This window comes from Apostichopus japonicus, chromosome 12 (assembly GCF_037975245.1).
Source record: "Apostichopus japonicus isolate 1M-3 chromosome 12, ASM3797524v1, whole genome shotgun sequence".
NCBI classification, from domain to species: Eukaryota; Metazoa; Echinodermata; class Holothuroidea; order Aspidochirotida; family Stichopodidae; genus Apostichopus; species Apostichopus japonicus.
The window spans coordinates 29,878,826-29,898,376 of record NC_092572.1 but is presented as its reverse complement, the minus strand read 5'-3'; the positions used below and the strand labels follow the sequence as shown (position 1 = coordinate 29,898,376).

The window sequence follows — 19,551 nt, the reverse complement described above, 5'->3', positions numbered from 1 at the left end:
ACCCCACCAAGACGTCTTTCTACAGATATTATGAAGCCTACATAATGAAATTTTGTTTCCATTATAATGAATTGTTTTGCATCCAGTTGCTAAAACTTCATTTTGCTATCATTATGAATTAATCAACTTGTAGCGCAAGTATATAGTAGCAGCTCTTCTTAGAATGGGTTTCAATTTACTTTGCTATTTTCTTAGTCAATTCTTGCTCCAACGTCTTGAACAACTAAATAAATAAATCAAAGTATGCTTAACATGACGATGCGAGTACTTCAATTACACTTCTATATCTTGTATTAAACTAACACTTACTTCAAAATATTATAATTTGCAGAAGAAAAAGCGATACAGAGTTGTTCTCTCTTATCTTGTTAAAACTAAACTTGTAAGAAATGTAAAACTACTACAAAACCTCTCTCATATCCTCGGAAAGATATCATTTCTGTCTTTATAATCAAACAAGTTAGTAATGGTATCAATGGACTTTGTGAAAACTTACAGATGGATGCAATCCTGTAGCGAAATAACAGTTGGTTGTTTAAGTAAAATTAATTACGAAAAGGTACTTTGTACTATTGCTGTTGACGAATAGTTATGACTTTGCGGACATTTTTTGACAGAAATTTGTTTAACTTTAAAAACATAGTTAGCCAGAAAATAACTCACCTCATCCATCAAACTTGTCTTGTGTCGTTTCAACTTCAGAATCTGTAAAAAAAAAAAAAAATGGCAGGTAAGTAAAACCAACACCCACTGCTTAGCCTCATGTCTCTAAGATACTAATTTGTTAATTATACTATAATTTCATAGAACATTTAAAAGATGTGTACAATTTACCTCTAAATACATAGCAAAATTGAATGTTCTTCCTTGGTTGCAGACCGAACCGTGTGTCGTTTGCAGATTTATACTCGCTTACGACAACGCCCCGATTGTTACAGCTAGACGGTGGGTCACACTGTCATAGACATGCATGTCTGGGAGCTCCCTTGATGTGTCTGTCTACCAGCCGGGTAAATACTTGTAATATTACATTAAAATAAGGAGGCACATACACCACGTCACAGATTTTATGTAAGAAACAGAATTTCAAGTGTATTTTTCTCTACCTTTAACACAATGACTGTTGATAAACTTGTAAAATCATTAATTCTCTAAATACTTGGCTTGTTGAAATTTTCAAACTCATTTGATACATATACGAAAAAAAAACTTTTGTAGTTCCCAGTAAACTGTTTCTTCTTTATCTTAACAGAATGGAACTTTTATTATAAAGTGTGTCAAATTTGTCAATTGTTTTCAGGTGTCCTTGTTTGGCTACTAAAATTAATAAGGTAAAGGCCATGCTAATTGTTCCATATTTTAAGCGTTCTAATGAGTAATTTCACTAAATTATGGAATCTTACATTGCAAAGGAAATATCCAAAGAGAAATACCTCAGCGCACGGTCTCAGAAATGTATGCTGTATATTGCACGCAGTTACGACATCTAACATAATTTACTATCCATCGCTGAAACTTTCTGCTGGCTTTAAGTTATTCTGTTAATAATGACACATAAGTAACGATCTTGCACATCCACAAGTCTTAGCTCTTCACGCCAAGAGTACAATTTCAACTGATTCCACTGATTCGGCAGCAAATATATGACGTTGGGTGACTTTAATTTGGTTTTATTCTTTCTCAGTCCTTCTTTCAACTCAATGTACTGATTGATTAAAATAGGAAAATGTCTGTTGATTAAAAGGCTGGAAGAACCATTTAATACACGTTACCATCCTTGCCTTAGAGCCCCTCGTGTTAAACATGACACAGCTAAGAATGCTTTAATCACGTTTAGAAACTCATTCATGTTTATTATATAATACAAAAATATATAAAATACTACGATAGAAGTAATGGATAAATAAAACGAATAAAAATAGAAAGAATGAAATATATATGTAAATATGTACACAGATGGTATGTTTCATGCACGAGTTACAATTTGCTACCCAGCGTTATAATATTACAGTAATCATTTAATTTCTGCTTTTCTGTTGTGGTTTTAAAGAGAGAATGGTAACCTGGTTTGGTTTATAACAATTTAGTTCTGGCTGAAATCCTAACTCAGTTATATAATTTCCATTTTGCTCAAATTATATTCTGGTAATGTTTCAATTTACTGGATCAAACTTTACATTTGTGTCTTGGTTTGAATAATACTCCGGGAAATTTGTTATCTCTTCTTCAAGAATTCTTACCATTATCAATCATTTAAACATATGTACACCACCAGTAACCTCACTGAATGTCCATAATTTAAGGCAGAAGTCTTGTAATTTTGAGCCATCACGTGTGACATGGCTACAGATACTATAATGACCTTTTTTACTTATCCACAAACTCAGTTCAAATTATGTTATATTTATCAGGCCAGAAATACAAACAGAATGCTTATTTAATTACATAGAAATTTACATTTAGGAATAACCAGGCTTGTGTAACTCTTGATCGTTTTTTATTGCATTGTGTTTATCAATATATTCCTAAAAATTAAGTCTATTTTTTTGGCTTAAATCATTATCATTTAAGTATAATATGCATAGAACATGTAACCTATGGACAAATGAGATACATGTTGGTTAAATTTCATGCTAAATCAAGCAACTGTAAACTTAAAATATAACTTTACTAGCCTCAAAATCTTAGCTGTTTTATTAAATAGCCTCCTCGTCCATTGGACATATTCATTTATTTCCATTCTACCAGAAAGTTAACGTTTATAATGCCGGCCAAACGATTCTTAAGACTTCTCCAAATTTTCAGATTGTCGAAACCTGGTTATTATTATATTCCATGTTGTAAAATTGATCTATATTGATGCTTATTTCTCCATTGCAAAAATAATCCTAGTACTACATTTGAAGTTTACATGCTGTTTTTTTATATTATATATACCCTTCCTTAGAATTTTTCCTGATAGCTGTTCCGTTGTTACATTGTTGTTCCATGTTCTTATTGAAAAGCAAATGCCAGCGAACCACTGGTCTGTTGCAGGCTATACTGCAGGTTTATGAAACTATTATATAATAGTAACGTGTAGTGGGGGCCCCTACCTTCTTACACTTCGTCGCATCTCTGTACCGGTAAAACTTAAGTGAAATAAGAAATATATAGGCTACACACACATATAATATATATATATATATATATAGGCTATATATATATATAGGCTATATATATAAATAGGCTATATATATATATATATATATATATATATATATATATATATATATATACTAGTTCTGTTTGGTGACATATTGCCTTACTCTATAGAGATCAAACATGATTGTAACCAACTCGAAGTAATTTGTGATTTCCTAAATTTGTGATCTCGAAAGAGATAATTTGAACAGACTGTTGTTAATGGAATGGAGGTAAACTACAAAGGCAAATGAATATATTTATATATATATATATATATATATATATATATATATATATATATATATATATATATATATATATATATATATATATATATAAAATCTTGCACATTAACAACGTTATTCAAAACGAGACATCAATGACTACACATACGAAATTTTCAACGACTGTTTTGGCTTTTGTGTTGTTCCTGAGTTGCGAGGAAAAACTCGTTTCAATTAATAAAGCATGAAGCAACGTTATAGTTATTTACAGTTGTTTGGTTAGTGAAATAAAAATCATTGTAAGATAATATAGGGATCAATATAACAGATAATACACGTTAGATTAAACACTATATTTAATTAATATTGGTGTAATTCCTAATGAGCATTATCACATTTGAACACTTAAATAACCTGCTTTCTTATACTTAAGTTAGTCACACGAAATATAATTCTGCCATAAAATAACTTTGCTTACTACATGAAGTTATGATATAAATAACCTTTTCTCTGTGTTGCTAATTGAGCTCTGCACAGATCGAGTGTCCGATATTTCATTGAACGGTATTTACATAACAGACTAAATGATACTCATTTCATTCTTAGAACTCAATACATAATCTCTCCTTCATGCTTTTTTTCGTGTTTAAACTTGTTTTAAATATATTCAAAAGGGAAGATATTCTCCGTTAATATGGGTGCAACCTACTCTGGAATTAAATTAAAATTGTGACTAGATAAAAGTCCATTGTGTGATTATGGACCCTGTACAGGAGTATACAATCATGGGAATAGCCTGGTAATAAATCAGAAAATATCACGTTTACAAGCAAGAAATGCTCTTTTGTAACTACTGATAAAGAAAAACGATACGAATATCTGACGAAAAAATATGAATATTAAGGATTGGTCATATTTTGGTTTTTTTTATTTCTTTCATAAATTTCTTTACTTGATCATTATTCTTCATTCCTTTTGTTTCCATTGCTGGTTTGCAAGTTAACAGGGATTAAAGTTTATCTTGACTTTTCTTCTAAAGAAAAAAAACGTTTGTTAGGAAAATAACGACAATTACTACTGGATATCAGTTTTACCATAACATGAATAACAAATTTGCCAAAATTTTTCAAAGGAACTTAAAACTAGTTCTTTAAAGAGGATAAGAAATCAGCCTAATATTGTCATGTCAAGGACATGCGACGGCTGCAAAACGCATTAATTTAGACTGGTGTCTAAAATTTAGTATATTTTAAGCATTCTGATATTTTATTAAAACAATGTTTTCTTTAAATATTAAAACTTGAGCCTTAAAACGAATTCATTTTCCAGTTGGGATAATCTCTAACAGTTATTTTTCACAATACTTTTGAACAGAGTTACTTTCAAGAGAAGGGGGAATTTACTTACAAACGGCATCCGACGCTTGGAGTTCAAATTTGGTTCCTATACCACAGTTAGAGTATTTACTACTCTTTAGGAATAAGACAATTCTCATGATATCACTCTCAGCAGAGATGCAATCCTTTGAAAGGCAGATTATTCAACGAATGATTAAAGCGAAAGGTAGGGTGGGAATATTTACAGTTAAATATATCCACGCATTGTATGTATAAAAGTTTGAAATGTTTCAGATTCATATATTGATAGCAATCTTCATTCTAAAAATTGAATTACTGACAAGAACATTACTTAACACACACATTAACTTCCCTAAACTATTGCGGTTTTATTAAAATAACTTGTTCGGTTAACCACAAATTATTAAATCGTATGTGAATTTCTTACCATACACCTAATTTCCTTCATGAATTTGTATCGATATTTTGATGAGGGGGTGGGGATTAGGGCGAGAAGATTTCACATAATTAGACCATCCGACTAATTTGTACATTTTCAAACAAATTTTGTAATGACGGCATAAAGTGCAAAAATTATTTGTATGATTCACTGTTAATGTTGACACAAACCGATTAGCGAATTCAAATTTATTTCGTTAGAAAACACTTGCCGCTTGTAACCTTGAAGGCTTGACCAATGTACAGGTTGGATAGTTTAAACTTCACGTAAATAAATACGTTTGATCATCGATTAAGAAAATCGAGATACTATCAATTAATTTTAAGTCATTACTAAGATATGTACTGAAAGTTTCCACAAGTATATTCACTGCTCATTATGTTCGCTCAAATCACTAGAGAGATCTTCAGTGCGAACTTTGCCAAATCTTTCCCCAATGTAAATGTACAATAATTTGTGTATTTTCTCAACAATACAAAATAAGGACAAATCAACTCCTTATATTCACCCATGCTATTCAGTATTTGTTAAGTACCATACAGAAGGAAAAAGGTATGGAATCGATTTGTGTTGAAAGTAACATACTTTCTCAAGATATTAAATATCTATTAAGACATTACGTCAAGAATCTAACAATGTTTTTTTTCCAATGATGCAATAAACATGTGATTATAGTGACGTCTTTTCAAACATAGATTAAACTAGATATTTAAAAAAAATGATTAAATTTATCTCACAGTACAGTCATGAACATTTTGACAAGATTTTATACCGTATTGAGTCACGTCCTGTTTCAAAAAGTATTGAAGTAGCAAATTATGAGTTTTATCTCGTTTTCAACCTTATGTAATATGTGTCAAGTCGATTATTGTTAAATACTTATTGAAACACATTTGAATATACCTTGATCTAAAGTTGAAAACAGCGTAGTTGGTACACTTTCATATAAAATGACACAAAATACATGCAATGTACACTGTGGTCCAATAGAAAGCAACAACATAGGAGGTACACTATATTATAGTGTAAAATGCACAGTAATATATTAGGTACACAAAAGCTTAAAGTGCACCAGAATATAATATGAATAATATAGTTTAAATGTAAAGTTACTGCAATAAAGAACAGAATATTTGGTATGCTAAATTAAATTATAACAATATAAGTGTACACGGTAAGCAAAAGCAAAGGAGGTAAACTATGGCTAATTCTATTATTAACATATTCCCTTCACAGCAGCCTTACATTCAAAACAATGTAAGAAACATAGGCTTATTATAGTTTTAAATTCACAACAATGTAATTGGTATATTATGCACAGTTACAACAATATAGGCATACACGGTACACTTCGGTCCAAACTAAGCAACAGCAAAGGAGGTAAACTATGGCTAATTCTATTATTAACATATTCCCTTCACAGCAGCCTTACATTCAAAACAATGTAAGAAACATAGGCTTATTATAGTTTTAAATTCACAACAATGTAATTGGACTATTACGCACAGTTACAACAATATAGGCATACACGGTACACTGCGGTCCAAACTAAGCAACAGCAAAGGGGGTAAACTATGGCTCATTCTTCATATTAACATATTCCCTTCACAACAGCCTTACATTCCAAACAATGTAAGAGACAAATAGGCTTATTATAATTTACAATTCACAACAATATATTTGGTATATAAGCTTGCAAAGTTACAACAATATAGGCATACACGGTACACTTCGGTCCAAACTAAGCAAAAGCAAAGGAGGTAAACTATGGCTAATCTTCTTATTAACATAGTCACTTCACAACAGCCTTACATTCAGAACAATGTAAGAGACAAATAGGCTTATTATAGTTTAAAATTCACAACAATATATTTGGTACATTATGCAAAGTTACAACAATATAAGCATACACGGTACATTTCGGTCCAAACTAAGCAACAGCAAAGGGGGTAAACTATGGCTAATTCTTCATATTAACATAATCCCTTCACAACAGCCTTACATTCAAAACAATGTAAGAAACATAGGCTTATTATAGTTTTAAATTCACAACAATATAATTGGTATATTATGCAAAGAAACACAAATTTAGGCATACACTGTACACTGCGGTCCAAACTAAGCAAAAGCATATGAGATATCCAACAGCTAAATCCTCACATCAGCATAGATGCTTTACATCAGCCTAAATTTAACAACAATGTAATGATATATTGAATTATATTTCCTAGCTGGTATCGAAAATTGAGTAAACTACCTGAGAAAACCAAGAAACAAGTTAACCGATCTTTAAGAATGTCAATGCGATTGCAGTATCAACAAGTTCTGTATTCGCATGACATCAGAGTTTGGTAAATATATTGAGCAAACTTGAGGTCCAGTTGTACTTCACATTGTGTGAATCTTTTGTTCATTGGGGGGGGGGGGGGGATGGGGGCGAACTAAACTTGCAATATTTTGAGTTATCTTCTAATTAATTATTTTAACATACAAGACATTTCAATCTCTCAAGTTGATTGAGACACTAACAGCTCTTGCTACATTCATTTAACAAACAAAGTCATTCTATTTGGAGCTAAGATTTAACCCCAACTCAATAAACTTCAATAAGGTTTAATTACCTCAAAATATATTTGGTCAAGTAGGAAAAAAAGAAGAATTATTGTAAAGTTTTAATTTGCTGCGTAAACCTGCGAACGATATGCAAAGTAACCTGACTTTGTGTTACAAAAGTATTTACGTGCAAAAATACGTTAAATGTTTTAGTCAAAAAGTAAAATGTTCAATTGCTCACTTCATTGTAATTGAATGCACAATACTGCAGAACTGATTTTATCTTTCGTGTTGACGATTTAACATTTTGCAAATAAATTATTAACTGTTCATTGGTTCTGTATTTTGGAATGAAACGATCATCAAATTGTTCAGTTGATCCCTCTTCATATTTGTTCAAATAACTATTTTCAACAGAGGTATATAACCATGTTAGTTTCGAATTATGGAGTTTAAGAGAATACGTTATACCTGTTTTACAGAAGTATAGCTCATTGTATGTTAACTTTTCAATGTGATCTTTATTTTTAAACCTAGAACTTCTGCAGAAGGCTATTAAAAATTAATGGAATAATTAATACCAATACAATGAACAAATGACTGAATCTTCTTCCTGAAATCAGTTTATATAAATTTCAAATTAACTTTTTCAGGAAGAAATATAAGAAAAGATCATTCCTGAAAAAATACTTCCGACAAATCAAGATGCACTTTGCGGTAACAATTACTCGTGGCGGGTTTGTCTCGCGATTGTTTCTAAGAAGTAATTTATTACACGATACTACGATATTACGTTTGTTAGCTTATATCGGTTCTTGAAATTCACGCGAAAAAAGCAGTGTTTCAAGTGCAATAATTCAACCTGAATTTGAATTACAAATTTGGCAGTTTCTTCGATTTAACGTCATGCAAATACGATTACTTACAAACCGAAGCAATCAGTATTTTACTCTTTAAAACATCACTCTCAACGCTACATTCAACTCGCGATTGTCAAAATTAATTTTAATTTTGAGAGCTCAACCAAAGAGTGTAAGCTTTAATAATGATCCCATTTATAAAAACGAAACAATGGAGGGTTATTGAAGACACAAGAAGACAGTGTTTGAAAATGAGTCATGTGTATTTGTTCCAATTTCATAATTCGTTAAGATATTTCAATCAAACTAGTAATACCAATAAGATGACAGGTATTCACCGCTACAGTTTTTACTTTCTTTTCGACAAACTACAGGCTGCGGTTTTAACTTGTCCACATACTAAGAACATTCAAACTTTGTATAAACCGCATATTTTAAAGTGATGCATGTGGGCATGAAAGGAATGGACCATAACTACAAGAATGGCGGACCAAACAAATCAGCGTTAAAAATTGTCGAAATTTATAAGATGTTATCTTTATTAGATAGATAGAAACGACAGCTTGTTAATTCTATCATAAACCTGGTCAAATCTTTCTCCGTGTTTCCAAATGGCAAATCTTTCACGAAAATACGATTGTATGAATATTGTTTAGTTTATGTGGATATTAGGATAAATAGAAAACATATTTTCTAGAGAGAAAAATACAGAATTAAGCTCCGTTGAAGTTAACATGTTTTCACATCATTCTCTAGACCGTAAACCAACTGTTAGGTGGGTTTAAAATCACACGGTGAAAGGTTTTTAAGCAGTTACATATTTCCCAGAACGAAACTTCAATTCTGAACAAAGAAAAAAAATACCACGAACGACTAAGCGCTAGTGAATGCACATCAGCTCTATTCAAACTGTTCAAACCAATCATTAAATTGACGGAAAACTCATATTAAGTCATGTTACAAAAATAAAAAGATGCAATTGCGATAAGGTAACTTGGTTTATCTTTAGCAAATGGGAACAAGAAGAACGAGAAAATCCCACCAATATTGTCTTTCGTTGTCTCTGAAAGGTGCACCAAGAGACCTCCTTAAAAAACCCTTTGCAAAGCAGCGAATAACTCAATTATATAATACAAACCGCCATAGAATATAGAATATCATTGCACACTAAGTTAGTGGAAGAAATGTTATTTGGCATTAATATCGTAGTTATACATTCATCTCATATCTTTTTTGAAATTTTTCTTGTATTGAATGAGGTTCTATTAATTTCGCCATCAATTTTTCTTGAAGTATATCTTTTTGTTGTAAATCTATATAACTGTACAAGTTTCCACAAATTTAACCAGACTGAACGTTCTTTTATCACTTCCTTCAATCATGTTTAATTCAGTAAATAAAGTAGAATGAAGTAAAATTTAAGATATGTTTTTGAATGATTTAACATTTTGAACAAACTGAAATTACAATGGAAGTTATTAGACATTCAATCAGCATTAAAAGTTAGACTTGCAATGAAACTAGTAACGTAAGCCAAGTATGTACATCACATACTGCAGTGCAGTTAATCAACCACGAGGTGCTAAACCTTCAAACGTGACAATTAATTTTTTTCTCAATTGTGAAAGCGATATTTTCCTGTCCCTTAAAACATAAAAATAACTGCAAACAGACTTAGTATCTTACGTGTTTGGAAATTAAATTAGTGAAAACTGAGGAAAGTATCTCTTTTGCAATGTTCATCTTTCATTTGTATATTTTCAACGATCACATTATCCTTTCCTTTAAGAAAAACGATCAATTTTTTTTTCTCCTCAGCGAAAAACACTGAATGACCGGGTGAAGAATCATTATTCGAGTTATTCGATCGTTGTTTTGCATATATTCCTGCGTTCCACCATCACTTCTTTATCATCGGGAAGGGGGTTACAGTCAAATTTGGAGAAATAAAACGCTATTTCAAATATGAAAAATTAGTGATTGTTTGTTGCAACAATTAAGCTTCTTATAACTTGAACAAGTATATTTCTGTCTCCCTCGTCATACTTTTACAGTTTGTTTTGTCTCAGTTTGTTTTGTCTCAGTTTGTTTTGACTCAGTTTGTTTTATTTGACACGTCTCACGTATTTCACAATCCTGTCTTCTACTGTTTGTTTTGTCCAGTGTATGTATATATTGTCTTAAATGTTCCTTTGTCTCATTATTTGTATATATTACTGCTTGCTTTGTTTGACTGGTTGCTTGTTTATACTTTCTCGCAACATTGTTAATTACTTTCATTGCCGGTAGATTTTGTGCAAGGTATTCCCTTCTGTTAATGGGCCTGTCTAGGCTGCGTTTTTATCCATAACATTACGAAGTCACTGTATGACAGTGGACAAACCACAAAGACACTTTATGACAGTTTACAAACTACAAAGTCACTATATGACAGTGCACAAACTACAAAGACCCTGTATGACAGTGCACAAACTACAAAGACACTGTTTGACAGTGTACAAACTACAAAGTCACTGAATGACAGTGAACAAACTACAAAGACCCTGTATGACAGTGTACAAACTACAAAGACACTGTTTGACAGTGTACAAACTACAAAGTCACTGAATGACAGTGTACAAACTACAAAGACCCTGTATGACAGTGTACAAACTACAAAGACACTGTATGACAGTGTACAAACTACAAAGTCACTGAATGACAGTGTACAAACTACAAAGACCCTGTATGACAGTGTACAAACTACAAAGACACACCTTTCTAATGACTCGGAGAAGATATCGTTCTAACCTAAATGTGAATTATGGTACACGTAATTCATATTAACATATAGAGAGAAAAATTATAAACAGTAATTTGATTTAACTTTATGGAAATCACCAACGGCTTTGTTTCTTCGTACAGTTAAGCTATCATTATGTCTGATAATCGCAGAACCGCTTCTATAAGAAAGAACATTTGAAAATGATATTTTAGTAGCTGACTTCAAGGGTTCTTTGCACACAGACACACTCATGTAACCATCTGTTGCAGACTGGCTTGTTGATTTCTATGGCAGTCAAACATGCCATCTGGTCTTTTGTTGTCCATAAAGATCATGAAAACACAATAGTTTGCTAAAATATTGTGTTTCTTTCATGTAGCTGTTATTGGGTGATACGACTTAGTTTCAGGGGACCATAAAGTAGCCCAAAGAATTTCAAGTGGTATTCCTAGGAGTTTAAGTCCTACCTTATATTCAAACAATTAATTGTCTTCAAAAATGTAAGATTGTTAAACAAACAAATCTCTTTGATTTAATGTGTAGCCTTTGCAATGTCTTAACAACATGCACATCTGATATGTAACGCATTTTAACAAAATACGGAAGAAATTGTGGACTATTTACATAACAATATCTTCTTTATGTATTATGACGCAGTCGACCTAACAGAGCATTTGAAATTCACTGGCGTGACCCCAAATGAGTTAGAAATACTACCCTTTGTTAATTAGAAACTTAACAAATACAATGACAAAGTATAGAAAGTATAATTTGAGAACTTTAATTTCAATTTGGGAACTTTCCTTTCATTCCTCTCGATGAACACAAGCAATGAGCAATGAGCTGATGTAAGGAAACTCACATGGAAATGTTGCTAGTTAGTGATGCTTTGAACCTAGCTGTGTGGAATTATTGTTGTTTAACTTCATTTTGCTGGGGACAAGCTATCACACTTCAAACTATGTTAACTTTCCGTTGCTATGCTTAAGTCTTGGAATTTCCAGAAGTGCGTTGTAATGGGTACCGGGTCATAAAGGTCCTTCGATTACATATAGCAACTCAGCGAATTAATGTTCTTTTCACAACATACTTCTTTGCACACGAGGCAAGGTGAAAACACGTTCACAAATCTAAAAATGGTATAGTTTCATAACACATAGTGTTGTTGAATTAAAGATTCCTTTGTCATGGTTATAAAAATCACTTCATTTCCCTTCCCATCAGTTAGTATGAATTATGAATGTGCTCATACACACAGCGTGTCATCATACTATCTTGTGACTCACAAAAGCATTAAAACATGTTTCCATTCCAACAGAGTTATTTGTACGGATTAAGCTTGTTGCTTATATGTATTCATTCAGTCTATTTATATTGTTGTTAATTCATGGAGTTATTAATTATTTAGTTGAACATTGTTTAAAGTAAACGGGAAAGAAAGAAGGAAAGCGAGGAAATATTAAGTTTAAAATTGATGGTACATAGCAACAAAATGAATTTGATTGCTTAAGCAAACAAACAACGCGATATCTTATAATGATATAACGTACACTGACATCTACAGCTTGTGATTTCAGTGATGCGGTTTCGGAACCACAATCCTAGTTTAATGGTTCAACAACCCCACGAACAGGAACTTTCATCCTTGAGGTGCAAGTTAGGAAAGGTAAGAAGGTCTATGGAGATAACTCAATACTTCAGACAGATGCCCTCTCTGGAGCTGGCTAAACCCTTTGACACGAGCATCTAAGGACGAGAATGCGTATACTACGTTTACTTCAAGCAGACAAACAGTAATTAAATCCACAACCAGCAGACATTTGCTTGCCGTATTGATCTGAAAGAAGAACCGTTCTAATTCATGCACAAACCAGTCTAGACTTTCAGACAAGCACCTGGGAGAACGACTTAACTAACCTGCTAAAAAAATGATAGAAAGCAAAAACCCCGTTGAAGCATGTAATACATCATAATGTAGATAGATTGTTGACACAGATCGCATGTATAGTTATTGTATAATAATGCCAAGACTGGCACGCGTATTTCGCATAACATGAACACGCAGTAAAGATTCCAAAGTTCTAACTGATTATTTAATTACTTTCTTGTAATTTGAAGTAACATTTACCTATCAAAGCGCCACATACACATTGATTAAACTAGTTACGATGGCTTCTATCAACAACAGGGAGTTGTGTCACGTCACACACATACACAAGCACACATACCAACGCGCACACAGTAACGTACTTAGCAGCAATACCATCTGCTTACAAGAAAACATACTTGGCTGTACATGGAGAAACATCATTACTTTACATACTCATAACGATGCAGATAACCTAACATCATTTATCGGCCAGTCACGGTTTTTCATATTAATTTCATCTATAATCTAGAAGCGTTGATAACAAACTGAGTGAGTAGGAACAGGCTTCCTTACGTTGCCCTTGCCACTCCGACCCATCACAAACTTCACTCAAACACGTCTCCACTTACCACACCCACATATACCACATAGATGTGCAATGTAAGAGAGTAATACAATACTACCAATACTACTTTAACTTCTAAAAATGACAGGGTGTTCACGATTATAGAGCGGACAACTGTAGGTAATTTGGAGTTAGTTTGCGTAGTGTACAATACACATGATGCTAACCGTAGATAGTAATCTAGAAGATACTCTAGAATTGTCCAGCATTGTCTATGAAAGCTGAATGCATGTTGCACAGTGCAGTATAGCACTGTGTTTTTTAATGTACTCGTCTGTAAAAGCCGCTGTGTGTTGCACATATATAGACACTGTATACAACACAGTATACAACAGGGGAACGAACGCTATATATTTCCTTGTAGGAAATTGTACATAATAACAACTTTTGTGAATCACTGTGCCACGTAGTATGTATGTTTGTTTCGAAAAATAAGAGCTACTTTCTCGTTATCCTTAGAATTGGTAGTGATGTGAAAAAGGGAGGAATTTGTAGAACAAATTACTTCATTTACAAACCCAACATGTACTGAAATTGATTGGGGGGGGGGAGGTGGAGGATGGGATGGTGGAGATAATCTCTGGTAGTGGACTGTAGCAGAATATAGTTATCCAATTAGTATTACCACTCACCGAGCAGTATTAAATTCTCTCTGCGAGGTTCTTTGTGGTACAGTGGATTTTATAAATTATCACTCTGTGACTCTGCGATGAAAATGCTTGTAAATTTCCGTTATATCTACTCAAAATGATATGGTTATTCTGTAAAGTAACCATTCTTGATATGAATTCATACAAACTTTCGAAGTTTGCTATTAAGATGTGTTTTTCTTTGTGGTGAAGCAGAATATTTTCAGCAACAAAATTAATACCTTCTGTCACATCCTGTTTAGGTGACAGCTTCAATAAGTCCATTGTCACATGTTCAAAGAATCGTGTTCCATTTAAACATAAATTGTTCTTTGGTATAGCACAAACTTGAACAGACGGATCAAAGATTTTATAAAAGAAATGGTCTGGCCATGGGTTTTTCTTTTCAGTCGACTCCTAATGAATAGGGGGAGGTCGGACCTGGGTATTCCCCCGAAAAATATCTTATATGCCAAATTGTGCATTTTGAGGCACACCCCTTGGATCCGCCGTTGCTTGAGTCTTTATAGGCGTGGACTAATTCGTCCCCGACTGATTGTCCAAAGTTCCCGGGCTGAACGTATTCTCTGGACTTATGGTTGGCCATGGTCATTACCCTCTCCACTTGCGCACGCCGCTAGTGTATATGCAAAATCGATAGCATATATTCGGATGAACATATATTCAGTCAATCACCGAATCACCTAGTTCAAAACTTTCATATTATCGGAACGCTACATTCATACAAATATCTTCTATCAATGAAAACAAAAGAAAAAGAAAGAAAAGAGATAATACCACGTCAATAAGTGAAAGATAGAGACTTGGATTTCAGTCATTAGCTGTTTAACAAAAAAATATTGCTCTTGAGTGTCTATGAACATCAATACCATCCAATTTCCCATACGAATGCAGAGTTGGCCTATATCGGTTTGGGGACTTGGCCTTCAACGGAATCTCTAGTAATTTACTGTTGACGTTGAGGGATTGTCTCATTTAGGTTATTTTCCCTGTTTGATTTAGCAAGGGACACTGAACCGCATAAAGTATCATGTTACATAGAGTACTGTATAATTCCTATTAAGCGGTAGTGCAAACCTTATCTCTACCACCATTGGTAATTAATGTTTCCAAAGTTAACCAAAGCATTGACGTTGCCGTGCAGAACTCAAGAGCCTTCCCACAGGTGCATAAGAAATATAATTAAGAAGTATAACTATTGCTTTTATGTTGGAAATCGTAAAAACCCTGTTTGAAGATATTGCTTCCTGTAAATGGTTTCTGGAATCATCAAATGATATAATTTACTGCAATGGGTTTTACAACTATCATTTGTACCACATGAAATACGACAACGACAACAGAAATCAGATATAGGTATTAGACAGTTGACAATGAACACACAGTTAACAGTAGCATATACACAACAAAGGACAACAAAAATCAGGAATAATCATTAGACAGTTGACTATGACCACACAGTTAACAGTATCCTATAAACCTTAAACGACAAACAGAAATCAGAAATAAGCATTAGACAGTTGACTATGAACACACAGTTAACAGTAGCATATACACAACAAACGACAACAGAAATCAGAAATAGGTAATAGAAAGTTGACTATGAACAGACAGTTAAGAGTAGCCTATACACAACAAACGACAACAGAAATCAGAAATGAAGCATTAGACAGTTGACTATGAACACACAGTTAACAGTAGCCTATACACAACAAACGACAACAGAAATCAGAAATAGGTAATAGACAGTTGACTATGAGCACACAGTTAACAGAAATCAGAAATTGGTATTAGACAGTTGACCATGAACACACAGTTAACAGTAGCATATACACAACAAACGACAGCAGAAATCAGAAATAGGTATTAGACAGTTGACCATGAGCACACAGTTAACAGTAGCCTATACACAACAAACGACAACAGAAATCAGAAATAGGTAATAGAAAGTTGACTATGAACACACAGTTAACAGTAGCCTATACACAACAAACGACAACAGAAATCAGAAATGAAGCATTAGACAGTTGACTATGAGCACACAGTTAACAGTAGCATATACACAGCAAACGACAACAGAAATCAGAAATCAGAAATAGAAATTTGACTATGAGCAGACAGTTAACAGTAGCCTATACACAACAAACGACAACAGAAATCAGAAATAGGTATTAGATAGTTGATTATGAACACACAGTTAACAGAAATCAGAAATTGGTATTAGACAGTTGACCATGAACACACAGTTAACAGTAGCATATACACAACAAACGACAGCAGAAATCAGAAATAGGCATTAGACAGTTGACTATGAACACACAGTTAACAGTAGCATATACACAACAAACGACAGCAGAAATCAGAAATAGGTATTAGACAGTTGACCATGAACACACAGTTAACAATAGCCTATACACAACAAACGACAGCAGAAATCAGAAATAGGTATTAGACAGTTGACCATGAGCACACAGTTAACAGTAGCCTATACACAACAAACGACAGCAGAAATCAGAAATAAGCATTAGACAGTTGACCATGAGCACACAGTTAACAATAGCCTATACACAACAAACGACAGCAGAAATCAGAAATAGGTATTAGATAGTTGACTATGAGCAGACAGTTAACAGTAGCATATACACAACAAACGACAGCAGAAATCAGAAATAGGTATTAGAAAGTTGACTATGAACACACAGTTAACAGTAGCATATACACAACAAACGACAGCAGAAATCAGAAATAGGTATTAGACAGTTGACCATGAGCACACAGTTAACAGTAGCCTATACACAACAAACGACAACAGAAATCAGAAATCAGAAATAGAAATTTGACTATGAGCAGACAGTTAACAGTAGCCTATACACAACAAACGACAGAAGAAATCAGAAATAGGTATTAGACAGTTGACCATGAACACACAGTTAACAATAGCCTATACACAACAAACGACAACAGAAATCAGAAATAGGTATTAGACAGTTGACTATGAACACACAGTTAAGAGTAGCATATACACAACAAACGACAACAGAAATCAGAAATAGGTAATAGAAAGTTGACCATGAGCAGACAGTTAACAGTAGCCTATACACAACAAACGACAACAGAAATCAAAAATAGGTAATAGAAAGTTGACCATGAGCAGACAGTTAACAGTAGCCTATACACAACAAACGACCACAAAACTCAGAAATAGGTAATAGAAAGTTGACTATGAGCAGGCAGTTAACAGTAGCCTATACACAACAAACGACAACAGAAATCAGAAATAAGCATTAGACAGTTGACCATGAGCACACAGTTAAGAGTAGCATATACACAACAAACGACAACATAAATCAGAAATAGGTATTAGACAGTTGACTATGAACACACAGTTAACAGTAGCCTATACACAACAAACGACAGCAGAAATCAGAAATAGGTAATAGAAAGTTGACTATGAGCAGGCAGTTAACAGTAGCCTATACACAACAAACGACAACAGAAATCAGAAATGAAGCATTAGACAGTTGACTATGAGCACACAGTTAAGAGTAGCATATACACAGCAAACGACAACATAAATCAGAAATAGGTAATAGACAGTTGACTATGAACACACAGGTTAACAGTAGCCTATACACAACAAACGACAACAGAAATCAGAAATAGGTAATAGAAAGTTGACCATGAGCAGACAGTTAACAGTAGCCTATACACAACAAACGACAACAAAACTCAGAAATAGGTAATAGAAAGTTTACTATGAGCAGGCAGTTAACAGTAGCCTATACACAACAAACGACAACAGAAATCAGAAATAAGCATTAGACAGTTGACCATGAGCACACAGTTAAGAGTAGCATATACACAGCAAACGACAACAGAAATCAGAAATAGGTATTAGACAGTTGACCATGAACACACAGTTAACAGTAGCATATACACAGCAAACGACAACAGAAATTAGAAATAGGTATTAGACAGTTGACTATGAACACACAGTTAAGAGTAGCATATACACAACAAACGACAACAGAAATCAGAAATAGGTATTAGACAGTTGACCATGAGCACACAGTTAACAGTAGCATATACACAACAAACGACAACAGAAATCAGAAATAGAAATTTGACTATTGGCAGACAGTTAACATTAGCCTATACACAACAAACGACAGAAGAAATCAGAAATAGGTAATAGACAGTTGACTATGAGCACACAGTTAACAATAGCCTATACACAACAAACGACAACAGAAATCAGAAATAAGCATTAGACAGTTGACTATGAGCAGACAGTTAACAGTAGCCTATACACAACAAACGACAACAGAAATCATAAATAAGCATTAGACAGTTGACTATGAACACACAGTTAACAGTAGCCTATACACAACAAACGACAACAGAAATCAGAAATAGGTAATAGACAGTTGACTATGAACACACAGTTAACAGTAGCCTATACACAACAAACGACAACAGAAATCAAAAATAGGTAATAGATAGTTGACTATGAGCAGACAGTTAACAGTAGCATATACACAACAAACGACAACAGAAATCAGAAATAAGCATTAGACAGTTGGCTATGAACACACAGTTAACAGTAGCCTATACACAACAAACGACAGCAGAAATCAGAAATAGGTAATAGACAGTTGACTATGAACACACAGTTAACAGTAGCCTATACACAACAAACGACAACAGAAATCAGAAATAGGTAATAGAAAGTTGACTATGAGCAGGCAGTTAACAGTAGCATATACACAACAAACGACAGCAGAAATCAGAAATAAGCATTAGACAGTTGACTATGAACACACAGTTAACAGTAGCCTATACACAACAAACGACAGCAGAAATCAGAAATAAGCATTAGACAGTTGACTATGAACACACAGTTAACAGTAGCCTATACACAACAAACGACAGCAGAAATCAGAAATAGGTAATAGAAAGTTGACTATGAACACACAGTTAACAGTAGCCTATACACAACAAACGACAGCAGAAATCAGAAAT

General features: G+C 33.5%; 2 long non-coding RNA genes across 8 annotated transcripts in view; one reads left to right on the top strand and one right to left on the bottom strand.

The window, feature by feature from the left end:
- Positions 1-19,456, top strand: part of LOC139978012 (uncharacterized) — a 32,681-nt gene extending 13,225 nt beyond the window's left edge. For 4 of the 6 annotated variants that reach the window (XR_011796875.1, XR_011796873.1, XR_011796872.1 and 1 more), the window contains 3 exons: positions 878-1,010; positions 4,785-4,973; positions 10,439-19,453. This is a non-coding gene — a long non-coding RNA (uncharacterized lncRNA). Of the gene's footprint in view, positions 1-877; positions 1,011-4,784; positions 4,974-10,438 lie in introns of all 6 variants that reach the window. The other 2 variants (XR_011796874.1, XR_011796871.1) reach the window with 2 other exon arrangements.
- Positions 1-19,551, bottom strand: part of LOC139978010 (uncharacterized) — a 168,801-nt gene that overhangs the window by 121,904 nt on the left and 27,346 nt on the right. The window contains exons 1-2 of one of the 2 annotated variants that reach the window (XR_011796868.1): positions 835-971; positions 664-705 (exon numbers count right to left, since the gene is read on the bottom strand). This is a non-coding gene — a long non-coding RNA (uncharacterized lncRNA). Of the gene's footprint in view, positions 1-663; positions 706-834; positions 972-19,551 lie in introns of those variants that run through there. The other variant, XR_011796865.1, reaches the window with a different exon arrangement.